This window comes from Elephas maximus, chromosome X (assembly GCF_024166365.1).
Source record: "Elephas maximus indicus isolate mEleMax1 chromosome X, mEleMax1 primary haplotype, whole genome shotgun sequence".
Lineage (NCBI taxonomy): Eukaryota > Metazoa > Chordata > Mammalia > Proboscidea > Elephantidae > Elephas > Elephas maximus.
The window spans coordinates 139,748,139-139,759,248 of NC_064846.1; the positions used below are offsets into that span (position 1 = coordinate 139,748,139).

Consider the following 11,110-nt stretch of genomic DNA (forward strand, 5'->3'; position numbering starts at 1 on the left):
CAACCGCCAGCCACAAATCCACCAGACCGACTTCGGCCTGGAGAGTCTCGGGGACGGGCGGGCCTTGGTCCAAGAAGTACCCCAGTTCTCAAGAGGGAGGAAGCCCAGGCCCTAACTGGAGGTAAGGCGAGGACACTTAGTGCTAATGAGGAGGCCTCCCCGCAAAAGAGGGGCTGTCCACAACCCACCTGTGCTCTCAGCTCTAGGAGCCCCAGGCAGGGGGTAGACAGATGTGCAGCATCCCGACTTCTGTCTAGGGAGGTGAGGGCCTCGGACTGAGCCAGAAATCCCACCTCTGATTTCAGGTGGACTCACCTTAGTAGAGGGAGGAATCCCAAGTCCTACCCAGGAAAAAGGTCAGAAGCCTGAGTGAGGAATGAAGGGGTCACCAGTTGAGAACTCGGGGGTTTGGTAACCCCTGCCGCCCTGGCCAGGCCTAGGATTCCCAAAACGGCCTGCAAAGGATGTGGCTTACTCTGATTTTCAACTCTGAGGTCTCAGGAAGGTGTGGTCTTTGGTGTGAGGGTTGTGGCCTCATGACAGCAGAGGATGGTGTTCCAGGAATGGTGCAGAGTGAAGGGAAAACATGATTGAGGTACTGGGACCACTCAATGCAAAATGGGGAGGATTGTAGTGGGTTCTGCTAATGCCAGTAGCCCTGGAGGCCCAGGAAAAATCTGGCAAGTTCAGGGGACTGTGGACTTCTGCCTGGAGTGTCTGAGGGAGATGAGCGCCTTCGTTTAAGCCCCAATTCAGGAGACAGAGGGATCCCAGAAACTGGTGGAAGTTAAGGTAAAAATCCTTTAGGAAGCAATAGGGAATTAACCCCTCTTCTCCCCTCCCCCAAGAAGAGAGGAAGATGCAGAAAAAACTCCCACTGCTGTTGGCCCAGGGGAGCCAAGGCTAGAGGTGTCAGGCTGAGGTGCCCCTGGTTTGTTCTTAAGGACAGATGGTCTCAGGGACATGAAGTCCTTAGACTAATGGAGAGGCTTATTCAGCAGAGCCAAGAGACTTGGTCCTTAATAGGAGTCAAGGCGAGGATACATAGTTATGATGAGTGACTCCTCCCAGAAATAAGGGGAACCATAGAGCCCCAGCACTGCTTTCAGACCTGGAGGACCTGAGTATGGTGACGTAGTGAATTGCACTCACTAACTCCCAGGGCATCTCAGGGAAGTGAGGGACCTGGTGAAAGGGGGCAGCCATGGTGAGGACCCTGGTGAAGGACTGAGGCCTCCAAGGAACCCCAGACAGAACGGGCCCCACTGTGCAGTCATCACTGAGACAACCTGCCAGGAGTGGTGGCTGAGCTGCTTCTTTAGTTCCTGCTTGTGAGTCCCAGAGGGATTTGAGGTGTCAAGTAGAGTAGCATAGGGGAAGCGCCCTGGCCCTGCCAGCAGGTGAAATGATGGCCCTAAGAGTGAACTTAGAAGAACCCCAAATAATCCAGTACAGAGTCCTTAGTGCCAGGCCCTGCAGTCACCCCAGTAAGCCACAAGCAGGGCTGCCGATCTACAAAGTAATCCTTCCTCTAATTTCCTCTACAGGGTCCTGACCAGGACAATAGGAGCATTGTGGGGTCCTAGAGCAGTGTCCTCAAGAATCCTGCAGAGGCAGTTGTTGTGGAAAGCAAGGAGGTATCTCTCTGCCAAAGGGGTGCACATCTTCTCTGCCTCCCTCCTCCAGTGGGCCCACATCACCTGCTCTCCTTCCACAGTCCTGCCTGCTGTCCTTGACCAGAGTCATCATGCCTCGTGGTCAGAAGAGTAAGCTCCGCGCCCGTGAGAGACGTCGCCAGGCCCGAGGTGACACCCACAGTGTCGAGGGTGCTCAGGCCGCTGCAGCAGAGGAGGAAGGGTCCCCTTCCTCTTCCTCTCCTCCTTTTGGGGAGTCTCCCTCGAGCTCCCCTGCTGCTGGCATTCCCCAGGGGCCTCAGAGCATCCCGCCCACTACCACTGCTGCTGCAGGTGCTTCGGGCACAAGAGCTGCTGGAGGGGCCGAGGGCCAAGATGAGGGAGGTCCAAGTTCCTCTGCGGCCCCAGCCCCCACTGAGAGGTCTCAAAGAGACCCTCTAACCAGGAAGGTGAGCATGTTGTTGCAGTTCCTGCTGCACAAGTATAAAATGAAGGAGCCCATTACGAAGGCAGAAATGATGAAGATCATCAACAAAAGGTACAAGGAGCACTTCCCTGACATCCTGAGGAGAGCCACTGAGCACATGGAGCTGGTCTTTGGTCTTGACCTGAAGGAAGTCGACTCCAAAGGTCAATATTATACCATTGTCAGCAAATTGGAGATCACCAAGGAAGAGAATTTTATTGGTGCCAGGGGCTTTCCCAAGAATGGGCTCCTGATGCCTCTCCTGGGCATCATCTACAGGAATGGCAACCGGGCCACAGAGGAGGAGATGTGGGAATTCCTGAATGTTTTGGGGATCTACGATGGGAAGAGGCACTTCATGTTTGGGGAGCCCAGGAAGCTCATCACCAAAGATTTGGTGCAGGAAGGGTACCTGGAGTACAGGCAGGTGCCCAACAGTGATCCTCCACGCTACGAATTCCTGTGGGGTCCCAGAGCCCATGCTGAAGCCAACAAGAAAAAAGTCCTGGAGTTTTTGGCCAAGATCGGTGCTACCGACTCCAGTGGCTTCCAAGCCGTGTATGAAGAAATTGGGAGAATGGAGAACAGAGGGCCACAGATAGAAAATGGGCCGGGGCTGGTCCTAATGCCAGGGCAAGGGCCCCTTTCAGGGTGAAGTCCAGCAGGTCCTCCCACCCTTAGTGAAGTCTGACAGAGTTTCTTCACTTTGTTTTTGAAAATGGCTGTTAACCTTCTAATTAGTGGAGGCAAGGTGGGGCTGGAGGGAGCACATGTATGTCTTCTTGTGTTTCTGTTATACTTGAGTGACTTGTAGATTTAGCTTGTTTTTTCAAATGTTGTTTCTTTATATTGAGTATTTATTTAGATTCAAAATCTATATTCACTCTCATACATTTATTGCTGTTTTTCAGATTTAGGAGTGAGAGTCTTTGTGTTTTGTAAAACAAATGGAAAATCCTTGAATCTTTTTTCGTGATCTAGAACCAGTTAACATGGCATCAGAATAGGGATACCCTTGGAAATGTTAGAGTCCGCAAAGAGCAGTTGGGATCACAAGGTAGAGGTGGAAATATATAAAAGTTGGTCAACTCTTGGTTTCCCTTATTCTTTTTGGTAGAAGTAAAATATACATGTGCCTGGATGCGTATAGCTTATTCAAAGATACGGGAGAAAATAAATTGTGATGATTTCCACCTCTTGTTCACTGGTTCTTATTTTCCACAAAGAGTAATTGAGCGTCTCCTCTTTGGAAGGCTTCACGCTAGTACTGGGGACCTTTACGCAAAGACATCGCAGCCCGTGCATAGATTTTAAAGTCTAAGAGCAGCTATAAAATAAGGAAGAGGTTGAGACACTCCCCAAGACCTAAGGACTGGTACAAAAGGAGTGAACACTTCACGGTTCCCTCTGTATAAATGCCCTGAGGGAGGTCAGATTGGGGCCTTGGGAAACTTTGATCTCTCATGGTGGGGTGGGGGGTAGTGGTGGGGAATGGATTTTCACATTTGGCTGCATGGGGTGGACAAGGGTAGAGGGTGGGTAAAGTGGGTGGGGTGAGGTGGGGGGAGTGCAGATGGGGCTGTGGCAGGGGGTGAGCAGGGCCAGACACTCCCGTGATATCTCAACATGGAGAGGCTGAGCCTGGAATGGAAGCCAGCTCTTACCAGTTACTCTGGGATTGTGGACAAACCCAAGAGGAATTCCCTCCCGGGTCAGGACTGAAGGTGCCCTGTGTTCTTGTCCCTGTGCACTGGAACACGTGCACTGACTGGGTGTGGTCTGCACAGCATGTCCAAGGAGTTCCTGAGAAATGGGGAGCTACTTCTTGTCAGGAAGCCACTGTTAGAAGCCTTTTGCGTTGAGCTGGGGGAGCCAGAGCCCATGCCATTGAAAGGACTTTAGATTTAAGTTACCTTGAGTGTCATTTGGCAAACTCCAATTGAAGACTAGACTTTTGGCAGTGGTGATGTGAATGAAAATTTAGATGACTTAGATGGAAGTGCAGTTAGGAGGGTGAGTTGTTGTTTCTTCACAACAATTCTAGGAGTTTTGTGTTGCATTAAACTGAGGCAGTCTGCTCCACACCCACGTTAAACACCATACTGCCTAATATGGATTGAATTGCTCCCCTCAACCCCCAAATAGTAGTTGTAATTCCTAACCCTATTCCTGTGGCTATAATCCCATTTGGGAATTGGTTTTCTTTGTTATGTTAAAGGCACAGTATTAGTGTTGGGAGTGTCTTAAGTCAACCCACCAGTGGCTCCACTGGAAAAAGATGTGGCCCTCTTCCTCCATAAAGATTCACCCCAGTGCTGTCGAGTCGATTAAGATTACAGCCTTGGAAGTCCTATGTGGCAGTTCTGCTTCATCCTATAGGGTCGCTATGAGTTGGAATCAAATCAGTGGCAGTGGGTTTAGCGTTTTTGTGGGGCTTTTTTCTTTGGGGAGGAGGGCGTTCTTAAGTCAATCTCTATGGAGGTATAAAAAGAGCAGATTGAGCAAGCAGTGAAGCAAGTAAGCACAGATAGGGGAAGATTGGTACCATGCCACATGACATCTCCAGGAACCAAGAAACAGAAGCTGAAAAAAGACAGGAACCTTCCCCCAGAGCCAACAGAGAGAGAAAGTCTTCCCCTAGAGCAGGTGCCCTGGAATCGGACTTCTAGCCTCCTGAAGTGTGAGAAAATAAATTTATGTGTTAAAGCCCCCCACTAGTGGTATTTCTCTTATAGCAGCACTAGATAAGTTAGAGACTACCTAATGGATGACAAAAAGTTTCGTCCTTTATTACTAACCTGAAGGTTGGAGGTGCGAACGCACCCAGTGGCACCTCAGAAGAAAAGCCAGGCAATACCTTTCTGTAAAGACTCCCACCAGGAAAACCTTATGGGTGCAGTTCTACTCTGTAACACATGGAGTCGCATGGAGCCAAAATCAACTCAAAGGCAAGGACTTAATATAAAATATAATTTAGTTGTTCTTCCTAAGCAATTCTTTTGTCTGATTTGTTTTTATTTTTGTCCTAGAGCACAGCATATTCTCTGCCATTTCCTGGAGAAAACAAAACAAAAAATTCTCAGAGAGGAGGGTGGTATTGTGTGGTGTCAAAATAATCATTGTAATAGTTGCAAGCGTTTTAAGACCCAATATTTTTCAGGTACTTTGCCAGGTGCTTTACATGCATTTCACAGAATGCACCAGCCCTAGAAGACAGGGCTTATCAAACCCACTTCACAGACGAAGAACCTGGGGCTCTGAGAGTTTGGTAATGTGTGCGAGTCCACACCTCTAGTACATGACCAAGCTGGACTAGACGGCTGGTTTGAATTTGTCTTGAGCCTACACTGTTCCACTCCTTCAAGACAAAGACTGACTTGGTATGTCTAAATTCACTTTTCTTCTCACTACTCCTGGTGGAGCAATGGTTAAGCACTCAGCTGCTAACGAAAAGGTTGGCAGTTCAAACCCATCCAGTAGCTCCACAGGAGAAGGAAGTGGTGATCTGCTCTCATAAAGATTAGAGCCCATGGGGCAGTTCTACTCTGCCACATGGGGTCAGTATGAGTAGAAATCGACCGGACAGCACCTAACAAAAACAACATTCATAAGGAAAAGAAAGATAATATTTGGTGACAGCTATATATACAATGCCAGATAACCTCAAAAGATGAGAGGCTCACAAAATCATCTTGGACAGCCCCTGCCTGGAGAAAATATATCTATTAGAACACAAATCACATGAGACTCTAAGTGTGGCTGATGAAAAGAAGGAATGGGTGAGCCCCCCCCGCCCCCGCCGCTGGCAGCATATACCACCTGTCCTGGGCCTCCTGCCTTGGGCTGCAGCTTCCTCATCTCACATCACTCCTGGGACAGGCACCCATTCTTTGATTAAAAACTGCTCAAGTTTTTAATCAAAGATATAAGAGCAAAAATAGAGACCCCCATGTAGAAAGACTGAGGAAACCAACACCCTAGAGCATAGGAATCACCCAGAGACTGGCTGGCACCTGCTCTTAGTCATCTAGTGCTGCTATTACAGAAATACCACAAGTGGGTGGCTTTAACAAAGAGAAATTTATTTCTTCACAGTAAACTAGGCTAAATGTAGAAATTCATGGCGTCATTTCCAGGGGAAGGCTTTCTCTCTCTGTTGGCCTTCTCATCAATCTTTCCCCGGACTAGGAACTCTTCTGTGCAGGGACCCCGGTTCCAAAGGATGCGTTCTGCTCTGGTCACTGCTTTCTTGGTGGTATGAGGTCCCCAACTCTCTGCTTGCTTCCCTTTCCTTTTAGCTCTTGAGAGATAAAAGGTGGTTCAGGCCACACCACAGGGAAACTCCCTTTACATTGGATCAGGGATGTGACCTGAGTGAGAGTGGTGTTACAATCCCACCCTAATCCTCTCAACATAAAATTGCAATCACAAAATGGAGGACAACCACACAATACTGGGAATCATGGCCCAGCCAAATTGATACACACATATTTGGCGGGGGGGACATAATTCAATCCATGACATGCTCTCTGATCTAGAAAGCCCCAGGCAGGGCTGTCAGGCTGAGCATCCCCTCACTTATCCTTGAAAGTTCTCAGGGACTTGAGAGCCTTGGCCTAAGAAGGGCACCTCAAGTCAGTAGATGCAGGAGTCTCAGTCTTTGATACAAATCGGGGTGATGGTCCTGACTGAGGATGATGGAAGGACCCAGCCAGAACAGTGGGGTCCCATAGATTTCTGCCCTGGCTGTCAGTCCTTGCAGCTCCAGAACAGTCCTGACTGGATGTAGCTCAGGGGACCCAAGTCAGCGAGGGCCTTGATCTGAGGGGAGCATCCTCAGGTCAACAGAGAATGGAGTCCCATGACAAGTCAGGTATCAAGCTGAGGACACTGAATAAGGAATGAGGGAATCACACAGGGCAGAAGAGAGGAGGCCCCACAATTCCCCTCCCCACCCCTATACCTTCAGCCCTGAGGGGCAATGACAGAATTGTCAGGTTAAGGAGCCCCCTTATTCCCAGTATTTCTTATTTAGTATTTCTTTGAAAATACTGAAGAATTTTCCACAAAGAACTTCTCTGTTCCATCCTGGAATACCTTGGTGTAGGGGAGACTGCCCCAGATCTTCGAGGCAGAAGGGCAAAAAAAACACTAACAGGAGTCAAAGTGAGACTCTGAGTGTTATGAAGGGATCACCAATAGTAAGTAGAACAGTACCTCACAGAACTCAGCCCCTATTTTGATGACATGGAGGCACCAGGCAGTTTTCAGCCTGAAGTGCTCCCTCATTTCGGCACTACGGGTGTCAAGAGGGTAGGCCTTGGTCCAAAGGGGGTGGCCCCATTCCTGCAGAGGAGGAGTCTTGTCTCTAACTGGAGAAGAATTGACACCTTTGAATTATGGTGTTGGTGAAGAATATTGAATATACCATGGACTACCAAAAGAAGGAACAGATCTGTCTTGGAAGAAGTACAGCCAGAATGCTCCTTAGAAGTAAGGATGGCGAAACTATGTCTCATGTACTTTGGACATGTTATCAGAAGGAACCACTCCCTGGTGAAGGACATCATGCTTGGTAAAGCAGAAAGTCAATGAAAAAGAGGAAGACCCTCAACAAGATGGACTGACACACTGGCTGCCACAATGGTTTGCCATAAGCATAATAACAATTGTGAGGATGGCACAAGACCAGACAGTGTTTCGTTGTGTTGTACACAGGATCGTTATAAGTCGGGACTGAATAAATGGCACCTAAAAAAAAAAAAAACTAGTTTTTTTTTTTTTAACAACTAACAGCAACATGACTGAGAATCAACTCGATAGCAAGGTTTTTTTTTTTTTAACCCTGTAGTATGTTTCTATTTTTATGTCATTTGCACATTTATTAACTAAAGCCATTCTCATAACATTCCCTATAATATGTATTGTTATTATTCCAATGTTTGTATAAAGGGAATAACTATACATGTCACTGTCATTGTTAGGTGCCGTCGAGTCAGTTCCGACCCATAGCAACCCTATGATGAGGGTCTACCTCTTTTCTGCTGACCCTCTACTTTTCCAAGCATGATGTCCTTCTCTAGGGACTGATTCCTCCTGATAACATGTCCAAAGTATGTAAGACGTGGTCTCACCATCCTTGCTTCTAAGGAACATTCTGGATATACTTCTTCCAAGACAAGTTTGTTTGTTCTTTTGTCAGTCGACGGTACATTCCATATTCTTTGCCTACACAATTCAAAGGTGTCAATTCTTCTTTGGTCTTCCTTATTCTTTGTCCAGCTTTTGCATTCCTATGATACATTGTAAATACCATGGCTTGGGTCAGGTGCACCTTAGTCTTCAAGGTGACACTTTGCTTTTCAACACTTTAAAGAGGTCCTTTGCAGCATATTTGCTCAATGCAATGCATCGTTTGTTTTCTTGACTGCTGCTTCCATGTGTGTTGATTGTGGATACAAGTAAAATGAAATCTTTGACAACTTCATAACAATACATACTATAGGGCATGTTGTGAGAATGACTTTAATCAATACATGTGCAAATATTTTACCAATAAAAACAAGCTACAGTACAGTTAATTTAAAAAATAATTTGTAATGGAAATATGTATTTTTGTGGGAATCCTAAGAATTTTTGCTTCAGACCAATGCTCTCAGTATCAGCGAAATGATTGACTCATGGAGAAAATGGAGACAAGGGAGAGGGATCTGGTAAATTAGAGAGAGGCAAAGGTAATTATGTCCCAATAGAATTTCTGGAAATTCTCTACACGGCTCTACTAAAAGATTGATAATCAGTTGAACCTATATATTAATAATCTATGTTTCTGTGTCTGTTTCTTAGAGATATTTCCTAATTAATACAACAGTATGTAAATCTGCATTTCATTTCCACATTAGTGATTTGAAGAAGAGCGGGAATGGACTACATGATCTCTAAGGTTTCTTTAAGACTGATTCTAATATTCTTCTGTAAAAATTTGATTCTCCATTTCCTCTCCTGCCCAATGCATAAAGTGCCACCTAAGACTTCCTACTAATACTTCTTCTTCTATATGTCTCCTTTTCCTTCTATGGTCCAATTTTTGACACATAGTGTAGTAAGAACTTTACCTTGGTGTCATTTTGATTTTTGGGCCTTATAATTTCTCCAGGCATTCCTGTTGCCTCATAACCTTCCCTTTACCTAAGGGCTCCCTCTTCTTCTAGTTGATTTTGGGCAATCCAGCTCTATGGTGTATTTGGCAAGCCTGTAGGCCAATCCCCGTATAAATTCTGCTCTCTTTTGCCTGTGTATCACTAAATATTCTATGTAATCTGCCTAGAATGTCATCCCTAATTTGTAGGGCCAAACCATCTGCCTCACTCACTAAAGACCTTGTCAAGGCCAATGATTCTAATTCTACAATGAAATCTCTTTCTTCAGCCTTCTCACTGGTCTAAACACTAACACCTTAACGGGAACATCTGTAATTGGCTCTATAAGTGTTTTCTACATGTGCGTAATTTTCTTTGGTTCTTTTTTCTCCCTCATTAAATCAAACAATTGACTTCAGGAAACTTGCCTTTTATTTCCCTTAAAATTGCTCACCACATCCAGCAAAGTGTTGGGTATTTAGTAGATATTCAACAAATATGTTGACTAGGAAAATCAGCATCAGACCTTGAGAAATGATTGCTCTCAGTGCTTCAGTTTTTGCAGTTTACAAAAAGGAACATTGTTAGGTAATTTACCATTTGAAAAGTGTTTTTAAATCCTTGAACAGAGAGCACTGCTCAACAATTGCATGAAATACTGCCCCAATAACAATGATTTCTGGATGCCACTCTGCTACAAATCTGCCACCTAGGAACAAAAGAAAATGCCACTTGAAGAAAACTGGTTAACAATGTGCTGTGCAAGGCCAAAGTGAAACCATTCCATCTTACATTGAACGTGGACTTTGTTTTAATCTCTTGATACAAAAAAAAAGTAATAATTTAAAGAAAATTTCAGCTGAGGAAAACCTCTTTGAAAATACTAAAGATTTTTCCACAGAGAACTGTTCTGTTCCATCCTGGAATGCCTATTTTCTTTTTTTAAATGTATCTACTGGAATTAGAAAGGTTCTACCAGATGGACTCTCTACTGCAAATCAGTTTAAATAAGTGAACACTTTATAAGAGTCTATAAAGCTTTTTGAACTAGTAGCTAGGAAATCATTCTATTAATCTAATGAGAAACATGTAATTAGAATTGTAGATTCTCATATTAATTGTCTGTAACTCAAAATTGAACAAATGATGCAATCAATATGTAACAATAAAAAAAACCTGAGTCTTTAAAGATTTTATGAAAACAGTTTAGAAAAATTAATAATCAAAATAAAGCTCGACAATTCTTGGAAAAGCTACTAACCCATTATTTAAAATAAGTCTTAATGCCCTATAATGCAAAATGTTTGGATAATACTTCTGAATCAATCTTATTATCAAATTGCTCTTTCTTCTCTCTGGAATGTTCCAACCCTTTCACTCTTCACCAGATTAACCTCTTCTCATCTTTCAAATCTCAGCTTAATTGTCATTTTCTTTAATATGCTGTTTCTGAGCCCCCAAATCTATTTTCTCCATGCCATTCTTTCCCATTGCCTCTTTGCATATTCTTTCAAACCACTTATCACTCTCCAATGACTGGTTCCAATTAGACGGGTGTCTTAGTTATCCAGTGCTGCTACAACAGAAATACCACAAGTTGATAGCTTTAACAAAGAGAATTTTATTCTCTCACAGTCTAAGAGGCTAGAAGCCTGAAACCAGGGTGCCAGCTCCAAGGGAAGGCTTTCTCTCTCTGTTGGTTCTGGGGGGAGGTACTTGTCATCAATCTTCCCCTGGTCTAGGAGCATCTCAGCACAGGGACCCCCAGGTCTAAAGGACTTGCTCTGTTCCCGGCTCTGCTTTCATGGTGATAGGAGGTCCCCCTGTCTCTCTGCTAGCTTCTCTCTTTTATGTCTCAAAAGAGATTGACT

General features: G+C 45.0%; 1 pseudogene; it reads left to right on the forward strand.

Annotated features, from left to right (window-relative positions):
* The first annotated feature begins 1,747 nt into the window (after positions 1–1,747).
* Positions 1,748–2,781, forward strand: LOC126068816 (melanoma-associated antigen B4-like; annotated as a pseudogene).
* The last annotated feature ends 8,329 nt before the right edge of the window (positions 2,782–11,110 follow it).